Source organism: Bactrocera dorsalis, chromosome 5 (genome assembly GCF_023373825.1).
Source record: "Bactrocera dorsalis isolate Fly_Bdor chromosome 5, ASM2337382v1, whole genome shotgun sequence".
NCBI classification, from domain to species: Eukaryota; Metazoa; Arthropoda; class Insecta; order Diptera; family Tephritidae; genus Bactrocera; species Bactrocera dorsalis.
This window is the reverse complement of record NC_064307.1, coordinates 69,594,297-69,612,327: the sequence shown is the minus strand read 5'-3', so window position 1 is coordinate 69,612,327 and position 18,031 is coordinate 69,594,297. Positions and strand designations below refer to the sequence as shown.

Sequence of the window (18,031 nt, the reverse complement as noted above, 5' to 3'; positions counted from 1 at the left end):
TAGCGACGGACGCTGGAAAATACGAGAAATTGTGTGGCACGGAGGAAAAGCTGGGAGCGGCGCCACGAAATGAGGCCTACAAACTAGGCTGAGCAAACTCAAGTAACAACTGCATATCTGTGTATGTATGCCTACGCCTATAAACTAGGTAATTCATACATGCATAGCATACATTCAGGCTGTAAGTTAGCTGCAGCAGCAGAAAAGCAATATGGCAGCGAGGCGTTCGGCCATGCTGCAATGAGCTTCACAGCCCAGAGGCGGCAAACCGTACGAGTATACGACAGTGTGATTCAAAATAGGCGCAGCAATAAATGTGTGCTAAGAAAAAAGAAGTTTGCATTAAATGAACATACTTTTAGGCGTTGGTACGTAATTTGTCACCTAGACGTCTTCATATGCATTTGTGGCGCGTTGTTCGCAACACGACAAGCAAAACGTCAGCTCGGCAGTTGAATAGTATAGCGAGCGCAACCCTTTACGTTGCTCACCAACATGTTGCATCTAAAAGTATGCAACATTGTGCATACAAATGCATTTTGCGCCGCAAAGCAGTGTAGCGCATGGCGTTAGGGCGGCTCCCTAAAAGCAAATAATACGCGCCACCACTTCAAAAGATATGCACACATGTAAATACACACATACAAGTACAACAGTGTAAGGCATACGCCTAAATGTATGCAGGAAAAGTATATGTGCAAGTGTGAGTGACTGGAAAGCGCAGTCGTGTGTCAACTGGAAGCCAAAAGCACGAATTGGCGGCTTCGCATGTGCGGCGCCTAGAAACTAACCACCATTTGCGCCTAAAAGTAGGCATATGACATTACAATTTACGATGATTTATCGTGCGGCGCCTGGACAATGGCCGTTTGCACCGACGGCAATTGCATATGCGCTGCATAGCTGCACTGCAACGCAATGTCATTGCAACAGCACGCTGTCATAACTGAGATGCGCCTGGAAATATGCTATGCGCCGATTGGTTGCAGTTTGGCGCACTTGAATGCCGTAAGCAAGCATCCAATTGGTCAGCATGGCGTTTAGGGGAGCTTTTTGTGTACTTGCTGCGCATGTTGAACACAGTGGGGAGGGTATTGATGAGAGCGCGTGAGAGCGAGTATGCATAGCGTATTTGGCAGCAGCTGTACGCGCGGAAGTGGTCGAGGTAATGACATGTGTGGCTGTCACACTACTATAGCTGTTCATATATCTGTTGCTGTCGCGCCAGTTTGACTTTGTTAGTGGGTTAAGTGGGCGCCTAAAAGCTGTCTACCGCATGATAGAAGTGTGTGCTTGTTTGTTTGCGGCAGTTGGGTAAGGTCTAAGTTGGTGTGGCGCTCGTTTGGAGTTGTTTGTATTGGAGATGTGTATTCAACTGTGTGTTGCAAGTAGCGTGAGTGGGGGCATCATAAAGAAAGAGTAGCGCTTAAGTGAGTTTGTGCGCGCAAGTGAGTGCGCTAATGTTTGCTGACACACTGTAGTTGTAGTGTTAAATAGTGGTGGCGCGGAGTTGGAGTCACAGAGTCATTGGTGGTGACATTGATTGCTGGCATAGGAGCTGCGAATCGGTATCAATAGGACAGTGGAAGCCTTTACAGGTGCGAAAGTGCTTGAAAAGTATGAGATTTTGATAAAAATGAAAGCGGAAATTATTATAGAGAATAAAAAAAATTTATTTTTATATTTTTGTGTATTTAAAGAAATTTAATTATTTTTATTTTGTGAAAATATTTATGAAAGATTTGTAGTTTTATTTTTTTTTTTTTAAATGCTTACTCTATCTTTTAGTATAAGTAAGTTTTTAGTATATTTCATTAAAATTTATAACTATTTAAATTAATTTTAATTAATTTAATTAAATTTTGTTTAATTATTTCAATTATTAAAATAAATTTCAATTTATTAACTAAATTTTTATTAATTTTTATTTATAAAAATTATTAAAAAAATTTTAATTACTTAAAGTAATTATAATTAATAATTTAATTAAATTTATTTTTTTTAAATTTATTTATTTATATTAAGGTAATTTTAATTAATTAATTTAATTTTTGATAATTTAAATTATTTTTAACTATTTAAACTATTTATAATTATTTCTTTAAATTAATTTAAAAATTTATATTTATTTTTTTTTAATTAATTTGAAATTTTATTATTTTTTATTTATTGAAATTATTTTTAATTACTTAAAATAATTATAATTATTTATTAAAATTTAATTTAATTTTTTTAATTTATTTATTTGATCTCAATATTTAAGTTAATTATAGTTTTTTGAATTAGATAATTATTTAGTTTTAATAAACTAATTTAGTTTTAGTTTGTTTTTAATTCGTGAAATTATTTGACTTATTTTTAATTATTTATACTAATTATAATTATTTTAAGTATTTATAATTATTTAATTTTGAAACTAGTTAATTATTTTATTTTAATTATTTGCGTTAATTATAATTTTTTAATTGTTTATAATTACTTAACTAATTGCTATAATATTCATTTTGATGTAGAACTCTAAATCATTTATAAAATTTTCCACAAAATAAAAGTCTAATACATAAAAAATTATTAATTACATAATTATAATTGTAATTTTTTTAATTTTTCTACATTTTTATATTTTTTTAAATTTAATTTTGTGTTTTTAAAAGAACAAAATTTTTTTCAGATATTATCATTTTTAAATTGTCACAACTTCCCTACGTGCACGGGCGCTGAAGCTTTTTGCCACCACTTCTTCGAAAGCTCACAGCTTTTCCGGTGTGTAGACTTTTGTCGCCGTTATAGTATATGTGTTGGGTTAGGCATTGCAGTTGCTCGACGCTCATCGCTCTCACTGAGTATTACTTTGCGACGCTCTCATAACGGCGAAATCAAATAGTTAGTATAATTGCCAGCGAAAGCTTATTGGCACATTTGGCGGTGTAGCGGGAAAGAAGTACTGTTAATATTTGAATTTGGTTTCAAAGTTTTGAATTTAAAATTTAAGAGAAAGAAATTAGCTTGGGAAGAGCCCAGTGAGTTTAAGAAACCAGCTTATATATTTTTCGGAGTTGGAAAGCCCCGAGACCGAACCATTAGTTCCTATAGTTATTCAGAAACTCAATCAACTGAAATAATTTTAGATAGAGACCCTAAGCGGTAACCTGTGCTTGTTGCTTTACAATTTGAAAGCAAACATTTTAGAGGCTTTTCTTTTCAATTTGCCTTCGACTTTCGGTTAAGATGCCGCTTTGGAGCTTTTAAAGAGAATTATCATTGAATAAAATTTTGGAATGAATTTTCGAATGCCCACATATTTATAAATATAACTCGAATTAAAAAAACAGTGTTCACATATTCCAAATTAGATTTTTTACGCCTATCGAAGTAATTCGTTTACTTGTATTCTCACTTCGAATTCGCTGGCAGCAAACTTGTTGATTTTTTGCAAGGCGAATTGAGTATTGCACGCGGCGAAATTTGAGACGAAGTCGGTGCGACATGTTTGACCAAATGCATTTGAAGCCGCTGCTGTTTACACTTGCAAAAAAGTGAGGCATACTTTTAGGTGAATAACATATTTTGAAATTTTAATATATTTTCGAAAGAAGTATTTTTCTGTTATATTTTTTTAGTAAATTTCGAAGCCATAGAGAGCAGAGAAGGTAGATAATTATCTTATTTGTTTGAGTTATATAATACTCGAATCAGAATATTTATTTTAGTAATTTCTAAGCTTATTTTATTGCATACTTTTGAGCACTTAGATTCTGATTTGACCTTGGACTTCCCTGGGCTGTGTACATTTAATGTTTAATGTTTGCTCCTAAAATTATGCAATATTCTGAATAAGCGCCTACATACATAAGTTGTTTTCGTAAAAAAAATTTTAAAAAATATTTCCAATAATTTGCAATTTTTCTAAATTATCATTTGTGCTGTTTTTTCTCTATGTTGTTTTTTAAACAAAAATTTGTCCTAAAAGTATGCAATTTTTCTAAATTATCTTCCATGTTGTTTTTATATTGTTTTTATTGTTTTTGTACTCTAAATATAATTTTTACAACTGTAGTACGACACAGCCACGAAAGCTTTGGAATTTCTCACTGTCAAGCCACTTCAAACCGAGCTAATATGCAACTTCGCCTCAAAATGCTTGCCGCATGAACAAGTTGTTGTTGTACTAACATATTTGTTATTGTCTTTGGATAGTTGTTTTCCTTAGCACATAACTTCGACGTACGAAATTTTGTTGCACTGTTAGCTGGTACACCGTTTTTTTGTTGTTGTGAGCACAACAAAGCTGCTAGTTGGCCAAAATCGTGGCCGAGGCGCTTGCCAACCATTGTTGCAGCGCGCTTGGCCATTCTTATTATAACTGCTATTCTTATTATTGTTGCAATATGTAACAGTGCTATTGTTGTTGTTATTGTACAACGTTTACATCGTGCATGCCGCCGACTATTTGGTTCGTATGCATTGTGAAGGCCGCTTCGTGTGTGTCGCCAGCCGTTGACGGCGAAGGCATTGGGCTCGTTCGAGAGGTTCGTTCAACCGATGCACACAGCCAAGCTAAGCGGCAACACAACATCAAGCTGTGTGCCGGCTGGTCGGCGGCGCGTTGCAGTGTGGTGTGGTGCGGCGGGGGGCTGTGTGTGATACGACACGGCTATGCCCGACCGGCTGGTTGGTTGGCATTGGCCGATGTAGCCAAAGGAAAAAGCCATTGCGATTTTTCGGAATTGAAAGGATCAGTTTAACGCGAATTACGGTTACGAAAGGATGACACTTTCCTGTTGCAGTAGCGAGTGTCGGCGGCGTATGCAAGCGTGTTAGTGATAAAGTGCAAATTTGCCACACACACACCAATACACATGAGAAAAATTTGTAATATTTTGAACGTAACGGAGTTTTTCACTGTGCGAGTATTTTTGAAAAAATATTTAAAAGTTTATTTGAAAAATCTGCTGACAATGTAAAATTATTTTTTCATTTGTGCGCAGCCGAGAAATTTCGAAATACGCATTTTTTCAAGTCGCACGATCCGGACCTAGCACAACGTAAAAACACGCGTGTGTGGCAAAGTTAACGGGCGGTAGTTGCTGCGTTGTACATTGGAAACTTATTTGTTTTACAAGTTTGCGCAAAAATGCAAGAATCTGTGGCAGAAAACTAAACTATTTTAAGCTTTCAAGAAATAATTGCTAACAACGGCTGCATTTTCAACAATAACTGCGGTGTAATTTATAATATGTAGCATACTTTTGTGCGTGAGGTATGTGTGCAGCAAGCAAATTGCTTGCAAAATAATAAAGTTTATCAAAATTTGTAATTTAATATTTTTTATTAATAATTTTCTAGAAGAAAATTTAATTTAAACGAAAACCGTTGCATACATTCAGGCGCATAAAGAGAGATACTGGCGTTTTAAGGAAAACAATATAAAAATTGAGCTATTATTTGCTCCAATTCCTGAACGATTTGTGAAAGTAATTAAAAAGAAAACTATTGCCTACCTTAAGGCGCATAAGTTGAAATACTGGCATTTTCTCAAGAACTATACAATATACTGGCGTTTTAAAGAGTGCTAAACAAAAATTACGTTGTTATAATTTCAACCGAAAATCTATTTACGAAAATATATTAAAATCAAAAACTGTTGCATACCTTCAGGCGCATAAAAAGAGATGCTGGCGTTTTATATAATAAAATTGAGCGCTTATTAGTTTCAATTGAAGAACGATTTGTCAACATTTGATTAAACTGAAAATTATTGCATACCTTCAGGCGCAAACGAAGAGATACTTGTTTTCTTCGAAATATGTAAAAAAATTGATCTCTTTTTAACTGCAATTGGAGAACGATTTGTGAAAATTTTATTGAAGCAAACTTTGTTGCATAACTTTAGGCGCATAAGTGAAGATACTGACATCTTATGGAAAATTATGTAATAAGTGAGCTCGTATTAGTTACAATAGAGGAAAGATTTATGAAAATACTTTTATAGACTTAAATTGCATACTTTTGCGCGCAAAATTCTTAAAAGTGAAAAGTATAATTTCTGAAGAAATGTTTGAAGTAATTTTTAGTGAATTACTAAATGGCTTGGCAAATATTTAACACTACCAAAAATTCGGCATGGCTGAGGCTGAAATAAAGATTTAAAGTAACTGTGAAGGCTAAAATATACTAAAGAAAGACTTTTCGGTGAACGTAACTAATTTTCGTGTGGAGTTTTCAAATTCAAGATTGTAAAATAGTGCGAGAGGCATGTTTCTGTGGGAATATTAAACACTAATAAACATAAAAAGTGTATTCATATGATACTAACTCTAATAATTGCATAATTTTCGGCTGAGTTTTTCAAAAACTATATTTTAAGGCCAAAAGCTTTGCATACTTTTTAGCATACGGCTGTTAGAAAAGACATTCTCGAAAGCAAAATTAATTTGCAACAGCTGAAGTGAATATTTTAAACCTTAAGCAGTGTTTGCATAATTTAAGCAACCTAGAAGTATACTAAATAATTCGAAACATGTAAATAATGTGAAATTTTTAAACGCCACTAACAAAAAACAACAATTACATATAAACACAAAAAATTAAAAAATATTGTTAACTGATACAACGCCTAAAATTAGGCTACAAAATTAATAAGCATATTTCAACCGTACTTTTGGTAACAATACAACATATTTTCATATAAGCATATCATTTGCTAGAATAAAAATAACAACAAAAATATACCAACTAATACTTTTCGAAACGTTATTTATACACAAAACTACACTGAGAGTATATCTCGCTCGCTTAAAGTTGAACGGTTGTGAACAGTACGCTAGCACACATACACACACACATCAAAATATATAAATACATGCTGTGTAAGTTGTGGCTGAGTTTGGAAAATAATAAATATAAGCTCTTACTAACTTTTCGTAAAACACATTGCATACTTTAAGGCGCACTTTGTAAGAAAAATTAAATTTAAACGCAGATAAGTAGTAAAAGTTGGATGAAACTTACGAAAAATTAAAAATTCTTTATAATAAATAAATTATAAATACGCGCTTGACATTTTGTTGCCATTTTGCCGTCGCTTTGACGCTTTGCTCTCGTCGCAGCGCACAACAACGCACAACAACGCACAACTAAAGCAAGCATTGCAAGCACATTGCGTTGAAAGTGACAATAAAAGTACGGCGAAGACAAAAATACAAAAAAAAAAAATATTTAACACAGAAGCAATTTGCGCTCTTTGGAGAAAGCGAATTAAGAATTTTCTACAAAAGGACTTTAGCGCGGCGAACTGTGTGAAAGACAAGCGACGGAGCCAACAAGCAGCCAGCAAAGCAGATAAACAGCAGCAGACACGTGGACACAAGCAGAAAAAACAGCAACAAAAGCGGCAACAGGAAAATCAAATAATATACACAAAGGGTGACACGGCGTATGAGTAACTGGAAATTCATAAAATTTCTCACAAAAAGCAAGCAATTGAGTGAAGTTTGAAGCGACTCATTTTTCGACTGATTTGCAGTTAAAATAATATAAAAAACGGTGTAAGCTGACTTTGTTTTGAAAAGTGCTAATAACACATAGAAACTCGGCAGCAAGCAGAAAAATATTGCTATAAGTGTAAACTGTATTAAGCAACCATAAGAAAATTCCAAAAATTCCAATAATTAATAGCTAATAAAACCTACAGCAAGTGTAGTTAAATAGCTACAAAAACATTGACAAAAAAACCATAAAAAAATATATTAAAAAAAAATAAAAAACTGTAAACTGCAAACGTATTAAATAGCAATAAAACGCGCAAAACTGCTGCGTAGCTATTTCATGCCAATAAAAAGTCAACAACAACAATAACTTTAAAATACTGCACAAAACATATACCCAACTCAATTAAAATTATTACATGCCATAAATCAATTAATTAAATGCACATAAAAATCAACTGATAATGCGACGGCAAACTGCGTAAAAAAATCACCAAAACAGTGCTTGATAAAAAATTGGAAAGTGCAACACAAGCAGCTTTTTTTAAGCACACAAAGTGTTACAAGTGAAGTGGTTGTTGAAAAAACACATTGTGCAAAGTTAAAGTTTGCACAAAAAGTGGCTTAATTTTATATAAAGCGAAATTTATTGAAATATTGGCAGCGTGAGTGGCTGAGAGCGCCACAGTTTGTGCAAAAACCTGGAAAAGGTGAGTAGAAATTATAAAAAAATTAAATAAAAAAATTAAAAAATATTAAAAAATTTAAAAAATTAAAAAGTCAAAATTTAAAAAATTAAAAAGTCAAAAACTAAAAATTCATAAAATGTTACTATTTGGTATTTAATAATTTTTTGGGCGTATGTATGCCACATATCTACATTTCAAGCATTTAGGTGTGGTAAAAGAAATGAGAAAAATATTTTAGAAAAAAAAGTATAAACTTTTTGAAACAAAAAATTAGAAAATTTTAGAAAAAAGCTTAAAAAAATTTTTTAAAAAATAGTAAATTTAGAAAAAAATGTATTTTTTATTTTATAAAAGTAAAAACGAAGCGTCTATAAATAAGTTATTGACTCAATTTGACAGAAATTTGAAGTAAAGCAAGAAAAAATTTTAACTTTGATTCTATCGAGCACAAATAACATACAAGAAATTTAATTTTATCGGTCGGTTGGTATGACAACTACATATATTTATCCTCTGATCTGAACAATTTCTACGGGTATTAGAAAAATGTGCCAGTTAATAATACCTGCCAGTTTGTGTGAAGATATCTTGACAAATAAACGAGTTTAACATACAAGTACTTGATTCTGATCGGCCGGTTTGTCCGCAATTGATGATTCCGACAAAAGAGCAGCTTTTAGAAAAGAAAAGAATTTGTGAAAATTTTCAGATCGTTATCTCAAAAGCTCAGGAACAAGTTGGCCTATTTAAAGACACACGGACGAACGGCGACATTTCCACGGCCAAATTGCTCCGTACTAATTATTTTTATATATATTAAAATTTGCTGGAGTCTCTTCATTTTTTAGACAATATTCTCTTGACTCATGGTAGAAACAGGCCTACCTAGCCGCTGATTGGCCAAAGTAAGATATAGAGAAGAGCCCGATATAACAAAAAATCTCTTAGTTTAAAATGTTATGGCTTTTTAATAGAAATATTTGGCCTACTTGGCCTCATATCCCAACATTTTGACATGATATTTTAACGCATTAAATGGTTATGTTCCTCAAAGCTATTTTGCTGTCCTAAAATTTAATAACAGCTGTAATTGAACTAGTGAAAATCGTTGTCATTTCAATGATAGCTGATAGCTCATTTTATTTTTTTGAATTTCACACTAGGTGTGTTCCTTTATTTGAGAAAAAAAAAATTTAATTAAATTAAAATAAAATTTAAAAATTAAAAAATTTATATATTTATATTATATGGGACAGATTTTTAGCTCGAATTTTAGCTTATAAGTGATAAATGTATGGTCAGGAAATTATCTTTGATAACTGTCATTCTGTAGAACCATATTTGTGTGCTTCGGCCTAAAATTAGATTATATAGGTAAATATAATACAATACTGATAGCAATATATGAGGATATTGATCATAACTGCTGTTTTATATGTGTATGTAAATTTTTGAAAAATTTTTGGAAATAAAATTCTGTAATAACGCCTTCACGTAGTCTTTTCTGAAAGTAAATAATGTCAAAAACGATTTCTGTGAATACTAATTAGAGCTTTATAAATGTTTGACCATAATTTTTTTCTATTTAAAACTGAATTGGAAATGAATATGCATCAGTATATTTAAATGATCGCCGCTTCAAATTTTATAAAAAATAGTAAAAATTTCAAACTTCATTAAAAACATTTTTTTTTAATCAAATATAAAGAAATTTTTGAAATGAAGTGTTCAAAAAATTAAAAAAAAAAATCACCTTAGTTGCCTTGCTGATACAATCTGTTGCAAGTAATTGGATTTCAAGCCGTTTGGTTATATTTTAAAAACCGCAATATTTGACATTCATTTCCAATATTTTCATTTCACATTCATTCTTCAAAGTATTTTTTTTATTTTTGCTGCCAATTGTCGTTAAAAAATTTCAAGAAAAATTCCTTCAAATTTTTTGCTGCCGAATATTTGCTTCTGCTTCTATCAATTAATTAAATGAAAATTTACCCTCTATATGCGCTAAAACTAGTTAGTTTAGATGGCTAATCCCTCAATATGGCGAAAGACTCCCACTTATACTGTTATGTTTAGCCCTTTGAGAACTCCAATACTATTACTATGGCTGTAATTTCCATAGAAGTGAAGTTTATACAAGCAAGTGATCGGTTAGATATTTAAAAATTGTTTCAAGGTTTTATATTAATAACCATAGATAACACTGATTAACAAAATTTTAGCTTTTCTAGCACATGAAAAATCATATAAAATTTTGTACGCCCTAGGGCCACTAAATATTGAGTGATCTTGTAGACCTATAAGTATATTTTTTTAATTTTGCCTCGCTACCTTTAGAAACTTTCTCTTTCAGATGTACAATACATTATAATCTCTGCGCATAGCTTTTCAAAATTTCTTATCAGTTATTCAAAAAAATTAATATATATACTATATATTCTTTAAAATTATTAAATTTTTCAAACTATTCACACACACTTAAAAAGAGATATTAAGAATAATTGGTTTCATAAGCTCAATAATGTAAAGAAAACATAGGATAAAATATATCTTGAAATGGCTTTAATGAAAATATTATTAACCACTGAATTGAACCCTTTAATTTTTCCTCATAGTCATAATAAAACGAAAGATTTTTCCCTTGCATTTAACCTGTTTTTGTAACTTCAGCATTGGCCTATAGAAGAGATATATTATAAAAATCTGTTGAGTGGCTTCTATCATAATAATATTTGTTATATAAAACATATATGCTATCAACTTACAGTCTCCATATAAAGCGTACGCTAATTTTTGTTGATTGGCTTATTATAATATAGAAAATTTAAATCCTGGAAAAGCACAAATTAAGTTGATATTTGTCTAAGCTCCTCCTTAAAAGTCATCTAACAATAGAGTAAATTTGTATTTAAGTTTCGAAAATTGTCATTCGCTAGATCAGCCAGTTTGTAATTCTCGTTCGGTTTATAAAAAAAACTATATTATATCCTAAATATACAAGTATACTTTTTTAAGTTTGCTATGAAGTTGCTAACATTCACAACGAAATATCGGTAACCCCATAAAATATAGTGTATATAAATGATCAACATGATGAGCTGAGTCAAAAGCAAATTCTTCTATGGAAAGTTTTTTTATTTGAGAGAATATCTTCACAAAAATTTGAAAGAGATTTTTGTTCAAAAGAACGGTACAATCCCCGTAGAAATTCTTTCGTTCGGATCACTATACCATATAGCTGCCATACAAGATGAAAGCTGGGAAGAATGTCCTTATATGAAAAACTTTTTCATTTCAAAAGATATCTTCACGAAATCTAGTACAGATTCATTATACAAAGTAAGGTTAGAATCTCCGAATAAGCTTTTCAGATTGGTTCACATTAGCATATAGCTGCCATAGAAGGCGAACGTTCAGAAACCTGTACTTGTATAGAAAACTTTTTTATTTGTGAAGATATACTCACGAAATTTTTGTAGGTATAATCTCCAAGGAAATCGTTCAGATCGGATCACTAAAACATATAGCTGCCATACTAACTGGCCGATCAAAATTTAGTGTTTGTAAGTGCAATTTTTTAAAAGGATCAAGATTACATCATAAATTTAAGCCCGTAAAAAGATTTGCAAATACACTGCAATGCAGAGAAAATGCAATTTGCATTTCTTACCTTTCGCTATGTGTGCTTAAAAAAGAGAATAATTTTATTTTCTTCAAATTTATTTGCTTTATTCTAAGTCAGTCTCATAATGCACAAAGCCCGCTCACTTCGAAGTCATTTGCGCAAATAGCAGCGTTTCAAGTGCAATTTAAACAGCGCGCAAATGCTTGATAAATGCACAATTTTGTTGTTATTTTCAATACTTGCACCAACTTGCCACACGGCCATTTGCAATGCGGCGCACATTATGCGTTGCGCCACGTAAACAACGGCAGTCAGTGGAAAACAATCGAAAATATGCAGAAAATGTTTGGAAATTGTTGCAATGCTGTTTTGCATTTTCGCATTTTTTCGGCAATGGTCGCCACTTTTTTGTTTACGTTTTTTGTGATGCACCGAAATAGAAAGCCAAAGCAAATGCAGTCTCGAACGCAGCAAAACAATGCGGCAGTAATATGAGAAGAAAGCTCAAACAAATGCGAGTGATAACAATTTATACGAAAAATAATAAAATGAAAGCAAAATAGAAATACAAAAATTATAAAAAAAAAACATAAAAGCAAAAATTGTTCATCAGCGTTGCGCGGCGTGTAAGCCGCCATATTGCGCTATCCAAATTGGTGCCACAAAATCGCAACCAATGCCACCGCCACATACACCAGCGCCACCGCACTCATTTGCATCGCCGCAACGCAGCGTAACTACCGTTGTACGTAAAACATTGTTAGTGTCGAAGTGTTGTTATTGCATTGCAATCGGCCACCGCTGCTCAAAATCAAATATCGATGTTTTGATTGTACTTTGTCTGATTTTTTATTTGGCCATTGAGCCGTGAACATTTTTCGAACGTTTTTGTTTTTATTGTTGGCCGTATTTGTTTCGTTTAGCTTTTTTAAGCTTTTTTATGCGCCTTTTATTTGTCTCTTGCTGTTTGTCTCGCTGTTTCGTGCGCGCTTTATTTGCGGAAATGTCCCATCTTTATTGCTTTACAGCTTCATTCGTTTATTGTGCATCCTTTATTTTTTTGTTTTTGTGCCTTTGAGTTGTTGGTTTAAACTTTGGCCGAAACAAGGTTGATTTTTTGATTGCAAATGGACTTTGCTTCTGTTTTCTTTCGGACTTTAATTAATGATTTTTAAAGCAAGTATTGGAAATTTTATTGAATAGAATGATGTCGAGGTCAATAAGTCTGTATTATGAGCAAATATGTGCTGTGATATAGAGTGTCTTAGTAGAGAAGCGCTTGGAGCTTTAACTGGATTATCGAAATTTGAGACGCCTAAAGGTAGGCTATAAGCTTCTATCACAAAAATTACTATACTATTTACTATCCACTGACTAAATAACATATATTCGTTGTGGAACTAAATAATTGATTGCTGTTTTGATATATTGGAGGGCCGATTTTTGTTTCTCAGTATAGTAGCTCTAGTCGCTCTGACTCAAATATCGAAAATTGAGGCTCCTAAAGGTATGCTATCAGCTTCTACTATGTATATGAGTTTGTATTACAATAAATATACTTTCCATCTGCTAAATATATATACCTAATATTAAAACCAAGATTTTAGTTCTATTCCGTTATGGTTGAGGTCTGCTCTTTGCTCCTAGAAAAACTCTTGGCTCTTTAACTGGCTTGGGACTCCTAAAGGTAGGCTATATACTATAACATAGTCTCCATTGGCTACATATATACGTATAAATTTAATGCTAAATTGAAAAATTAATTGCTGTTGTGATATAGGGGAGACCAGCTTTTTGGCTGCTAAATTTATTCTACATATAATTGTAAGACATGTTGAAGAAGAAACACTCTTGACAGATATAAATGAGAGTATGTTTTGTCAAGTATATCCCGATGGTAGTAGAATATTGAATAGTCATAAAATAAAGTCACCCTTCATCTACAATAATTCTAGTTATACTAATAATTGTGTCAAAATATTCTAAAAATTAGAACTGTAAGCGAAAATCGGACTTAAAAACCTAAAGAGTATAGAGATAACAGCAAATATTGAGTTTTAAGCTTCTAGTGAAAATGATATATACTATATTTTCCAAAGACATTTTCATTACGAATCAACTCAATACAAACTTTCGAAAATATCAGATGGAACACCACATCTTTCAAAAACTAAGCTTTCAGAATATAGTAAGTTAATAATTTTTGGAAGCAGACTCAACTGTTCGCGAAAGAATTTAAAGCTCTAAGCGTATAAAAGCTTAGAATCTTTTCTTAAAACCATGAAGACTTAATCGATCCCAAACTAATTTGAAGGCTTAAGTGTATAAAAGCTCAAAAGCTTTTCGGACTATAAAAAGCTCAATGTTGCTAATGTGTGGCTCAAACTTAAAGCCTATATTTCAATCTCCACTGCTTTGAAGCTTAAGTGTATAAAGGCTCAAAAGCTTTTCGAACTGTAGAAAGCTCAATTTTGGTAATATGCGTCTCAAACTTGTAATCTTTATTTCAATCACCACTGATCATAATCGTAATCTTGACTGCTTTGCGTTTTTAATAACTACCAAAATTGGTGGTCTAAAATTTTCGTGTAACGTTAAAGAAAAAGCTCGCTTGTTCAGTACATAAGATGCAGGAAAACGTCTTTTAGAATAGCGCGCAACCTAATGGGAAGCTTAATAAATGCCATTTCAACCTTTAAAGTCTTTTCCAGCCTTTGACAGGGTCTACACATTAGAGAGCAAACACGATAAGCTTTTCAAAGAACCGATTCAGATTAAACTTGTCTGGAACTATACTAAAATACTCGGCGTTTAAAAGCTCCTGAGCCTTTTACAGAACCAAATTGAACCAAAAAGCTTATAAAAGCTTCAAAGAATTTCTAAAAACCGAAATAGACTCAACTGATGCTGATTAAATCAAAAAGTTAGCGAATATTAAAGCTTAGAAGCTTTTATTAAAACCAACTAAGGCTCAACTCATCCTGAAGTGAACGAAAAGTGCTTCTTAAAGCTTAAAAGTTTTTCCTATAACCAAAATAGACTCATCTGATTCTGAATTAACCGAAAGGTCTTATAAAATCTCAGAAATTTTTCTTGGAAACGATTCAGACTCGAACTGATCCGGAAATAACCCGAAGCACTAAAAGTATAAAAGCTCTTCAACTTTTCATCGAACCGTATCAAACTCAACTGTTCCAGAATTAACCGAATCGTCTATAAAAGCTTTCATTAGAACCAAAACAGACTCAACTAACTGATCCTGAGTAGACAAAAACCCCTAAACGTATGAAAGCTCAAAGGCTTTTCTTAGAAACAGATTCAACTGAACCGCAATTAACCTGAAGGACTAAGCATATGAAAACTCTGAAGCTCTTCTTAGAACTGAAGCAGTCTAAATTGATCCTTAATTATTTCGGTAAACTAAGCGAAGGTTCGATAGCCCGGAGTCCTTAAGCCTTATACTTAAAACTCCCAAATACCATGAATGCCTTACAACAATATCCTCTATTCAAGCTTAAGCTTAATTAAAGCGTATCAATGAGAAAGTTCACCAAAGTGCCGAGTTATTCATGAACTCAAAGAATTTTCAAGCTTGCTGAGTTTTATTTTCAGTCAAAGCATATTTGTGTGCGTGTGGGTATGTGGGTGTACGTGTTCGATACCCGGCTACCGGGTAAGAAAAATAAACGTTTCACATGCAAATCCGTAAATCCGATTAAGCGCAATTATTTTTTACCCCAATAACCGTAGATGGCAACAAAAACAACAACGCCGTGGCTAAATTACAGAGTACGAACACACACATACAAAAAAACAAACATATAGATATATATATGTACTATATATGGACAATGGAGCAACGCTATGCACCTTGGCCGCCAAAAAGCCCTGCAGCGTAATTGCGAGCGACTGACACCTGCGTGTAATGCCAGCGATTTGTGTGTGGTTGCGCGGCATGCAAATGCTTGTGTGTGCGTGTGTATGTGTGTATGCATGCATGGCTATGCATTTATGTGTGGTAACGATATACTTCTAACGGCATGTTGGCTTGCAGAAAAATGCACAATCATGCAGGTAAACATACATACATACAAAAGTGCATTACATACACACAAACATGTATGTGTGAGCCTAAATATAATCGTTAGCGCCACACTGGCTTCCTGCTGCTTGGCCTCGCTGCGGAAAAAGTCAAAAGTATGAAATTGTAAACCGCTTAAAATTGGCGCGAAATATTTTGATAACTGTTAGCGCTTTTTTTACCGTTGCGTAAAGGCAACTATTTTCAGTTTTTTGCGTTTGAATGAAAAATTATTTTTTTTTAATAAAAAATTATATTTTTTTTCAAAAAAAATATTTTAAATAAATAAATAAACGCCTATTAAAAACGCCAAGCGACGACGTCGCACACTCGTGACATGAACCTTGGCACAACACATGCCACACTTGCAACTACAACAACAAAAATACATTGACATGAAACAGTAAACGACTACAACAACAGCAACACTAACTGTGACCCGACCAGCGTGCGCTTTAATCATAACGGCGTCAATTACTGCCGCCATTCATTGCCACCGTTGCGGCCATCTTGCAACATCTGCCACATTTGCCGCATATTCATAGGCAAACAAATAGTTGCAGCACTTTTTGTGTGTGTTTTGCTCTACCCTTGGCGCATGGCTTTACTGTGTAAAGCGTTGATTGCATGTGAATGCGACCGTTATATGCCACTCGTTGGTGCAAATATGCCTAAAGGGATGACGTTGAGCAGTCAATTTGTGCAACCAGCGGTTTTTTTTTCTCCGCTGCTTTGAATTACTTCCTGAAATCACACTAACTCTAGACTGTAAATGTGTGTAATAATTTTTATTGTTGTTGTTTTGGGTGTTTTCGATGTCTAAGCCATGCCGATTTATATTTAGCACTTTAGCGTAATTATTTTCGTTTCTAAATTTGGTTTTGATTGGAAGTAAATGCAGTTTAAATTGCTGCTAACTCCAACTGAAATTATAGAATTTCTCCGAAATTGGTTTGTTTTGGTGGCATAGACCATAGATGACGTCAAATCGCAAGATCGAGGCGTCTAATTGACTGGCACATTTCGTGAGATAACACGTTTACGAAGCTTGGTTTTCAATAAATCGCTTTCATATGCTGTGTGACTTGTGGGGCCGTACTGTTAGAACCACAAATTGTCCATGTCCATATCGTCCAATTCGGACCAAAAATATTCAGTTATCATTGAGCGTCAGCGATCCCCATTCACATTAACGTGTCGGCTTTGGTCATCACCGAAGAAGTATGACCCAATGATGCCATCGGCGCATAAACCGCACCCAAACGGAATTTTTTTCAGGATACAATGGTGACTCATAGAGTACGTGGGTATTGCTGCTTGACTAATAACGCGGATTTTGCTTATTGACGAAGCTATTCAGCCAGAAATGAGACTCATCGTTGAATATGATATTGTTGCTCTGCCCAATTCGCGATCATACGACCATTCTTGCGGTCAAGCGGCTTCAGTTCTTGCCTCAATTCAATCTTGTAAGGATATAGGCAAAGATCTATTTGCCACAGTCGTCACAGCGACGTCACAGAGATGTCCAACGCCTATGTGAGGGACAGATTTGGGTCTTTCTCAATTGAAGCCCTACGTTAGCAATATTCTCGACACTACGGGCACTTCTTTGTTTCACTGGTACGGGAACATTTTGTACAGAGACTGTGCCTATGGATTTAAATTTTTCCGCTAGACGCTCAACTGTTGAACTGACAGAACCGATTACGACGACCATAAATTGGACGTAGCGCTTTTAAAGTTAAGGTCACCGAATCCGGAATTTCGATGATAATTTTTAATAATTTCGGCTCTTTGTTCGATCGTATATCTTTCCATGACAAAATGGCAAATCTCACTGAAGAGAAATGTCAAAAGAGCGGGAAAAATCTAATGCCGTTTGCTGTCCCTATTAGTCTAATTTTGTAGCGTCCCTTTTGAAAAAAACCGTTAGTTGTCAGATAATGATCATTTATGGAATTTCCAATCTAGCTTTTCAAATAAGTCACTATTGCGCCCTTAACCATTCAGCCTCACCATCTTCAAGTAATTTTATTTAATATAATAATCACAGTCATAAACCTGTTGAGAATTAGAGGCAACGTGTGAACGAAATAAATTTTATACATACATCGTCTGTATTTACGATACAATTTATGAAACT

The 18,031-nt window shown here is 33.5% G+C and overlaps 1 protein-coding gene and 1 long non-coding RNA gene across 2 annotated transcripts in view; both read left to right on the top strand.

The window, feature by feature from the left end:
* Positions 1-4,490: 4,490 nt before the first annotated feature.
* LOC105227851 (uncharacterized) lies at positions 4,491-7,006 on the top strand. The gene is made up of 2 exons (XR_003845887.2): positions 4,491-5,260; positions 5,347-7,006. It is a non-coding gene; the product is annotated as an uncharacterized LOC105227851 (long non-coding RNA).
* Positions 7,007-7,122: 116 nt separating this feature from the next.
* Positions 7,123-18,031, top strand: part of LOC125778712 (nuclear transcription factor Y subunit beta) — a 157,868-nt gene continuing 146,959 nt past the window's right edge. The window contains exon 1 of the mRNA XM_049457806.1: positions 7,123-8,197. The gene's annotated coding sequence lies outside the window, so the exon portion shown is untranslated. The remainder of the gene's footprint in view (positions 8,198-18,031) is intronic.